Source organism: Amphimedon queenslandica, unplaced genomic scaffold, assembly GCF_000090795.2.
Source record: "Amphimedon queenslandica unplaced genomic scaffold, v1.1 AMPQUscaffold_7235_Cont20812, whole genome shotgun sequence".
Classification (NCBI taxonomy): Eukaryota; Metazoa; Porifera; class Demospongiae; order Haplosclerida; family Niphatidae; genus Amphimedon; species Amphimedon queenslandica.
In genome coordinates this window covers 1-2047 of record NW_003552479.1, presented here as the reverse complement: position 1 = coordinate 2047, position 2047 = coordinate 1, and the positions used below count along the sequence as shown (strand labels likewise).

The window sequence follows — 2047 nt, the reverse complement described above, 5'->3', positions numbered from 1 at the left end:
CACACACACACACACACACACACACACACACACACACACACACACACACACACACACACACACACACACACACACACACACACACACTGCACATGATGTACATGTAAATGTACTATAAGATGATAAGTTAAGCATTACGACCAATAATTAACTCATTTTTTTGATGGGTAGGAGGACAAAATTATGCTCATTAAACTCAGAATTAATCTTATACCACTAACTGAGCCTGGCCCAGACCTTCTTTCTTAATTCCCTTTCTCTTCTTTTAGTTATTTCACGGACCAAGTTAAAGTTTTTAGGACGAGAGCTACTCGTAGACCAGTCATGTGCTGACTTGGCATATTTCCACTTTGATGAGCTTTGTAACAGGGTAAGTGATGTACATGTACTAAGGGAGTGCCCCCCACCCCCCCACCCCCCTGGGTGAAAAACCACCTCTTGTAAAAACAACACTTCCCATAACCCGAGGGTGATCTCTCAAAAGAGGAACTATATACTGTACTGTACTAGTACATTAGTAGTATAGTATAAGATGTGATTGTACAGTCAAACCTCTCTATAATGAACCCCCAATTAGCGGACACCTCTCTATAGCGTACAGTTGCTCTTGTTCCGGCTTAAGGCCATTGGGTAGTGTTACTAGTGTATAAAAGAACCTCTGTATAGTGGGACCTCTCTATCCTGTATAACAAGACGAGATTTATTGTCCCCACACATCTACACGTGTACAAATTAACCTCCAATGGATGGACACAGCCCACTCAACGGACTTTCTAATTAACGCACATCAATAAAATGGCTGATTTTCTGGTCTGATTAGCATGGGATAACCTCCGATTTAAGGACACCTCCGTATAAAGGACAGTGATGGCTGGCCCATAGGTGTCCATCTTAGAGAGGTTTGACTGTAATTGTTTTTCCATTAATAAATGATTCCTATAATATACTACATGTACATGTACATGGTTTTACCAGTATAATAGTATGACACTCAGTAAAACAGTATGCAGTATAGTACAGTATTTCCATTACATGTATGGATGTACAGTTACTTTATAGTACATGGCTACTCTTACCATGTGTAGGTGTCTAGACAAGTGTATATGAGTCATCCTTCAAGGAATGAGTGATTGTAATTCAATTAACTGGTTCCTGTATATATACTTTGTACAGTGACTTTATACTAGTACTAGTAATGATTTGTTTTTATTTGTGGTTTTACCAGTAACTACTAGTACACTACAACACACACTCACTGTACCAATGGACTAATAGACTGATAGGAATAAGGGAATTGAAGATTATTATTATTAATTTGTTGTTATTATTATTGTTGTTGTTGTTTATTTATTTTGTTTGCTATAGCCTCTAAGTGCTGCTGATTACATTGAAATATGTAAAGCATTCAATACAATATTCATACAAGATATTCCATGCATTACTAACCAAATGAGGACTCAAGGGAGACGATTCATTACACTAATAGATACACTCTATGATCATAAAGTATGTGAACTAACTATATACTGTGTGACTCTCTCTCTCTCTCTCTCCCCCTCTGAGCATATGTTTACATGTACATGTCAATGCATAAATAATTCATTAAGTGCCAAACCAAAACCCAGCCTCAATTAATAATATCACCTAATAAATAATAATCACCTAAAGCACATGGTCAAGCACATGTCAAGTTTATAGTGCCAGGAGAACAGAAACCAATACCTTCCAGTATGTAGTGGTAAGCCCAGTTGTGTTAGACAACAATCATAGGCCCTGTATAGCTAGTGTCAGCACACATGTAACTGTACAAGCCATATTGGTAACAACAGCTTTTTAGGGCAGGCAGGGAGGTGAGAGTTTGGCCATTAAAAACGTTTTAACCCCCAGTTCCAGTTCTCAAGACTGGACTGCCTAGCCTGCTGTTCACCACGGCTTCATGCTAACACAGTAATTGTAAAAGTTTGTTTATATTGTCACATGGTATGACGACAATTGGTGTCTCTGAGTCGTGAAAAGAGGGTCAATGGCGGGATGCTAGGTAGATAGC

At 38.6% G+C, this 2047-nt stretch overlaps 1 long non-coding RNA gene across 1 annotated transcript; it reads left to right on the top strand.

The window, feature by feature from the left end:
* Positions 1-215: 215 nt before the first annotated feature.
* Positions 216-1715, top strand: LOC109591790 (uncharacterized). The gene is made up of 2 exons (XR_002189997.1): positions 216-370; positions 1366-1715. It is a non-coding gene; the product is annotated as an uncharacterized LOC109591790 (long non-coding RNA).
* The last annotated feature ends 332 nt before the right edge of the window (positions 1716-2047 follow it).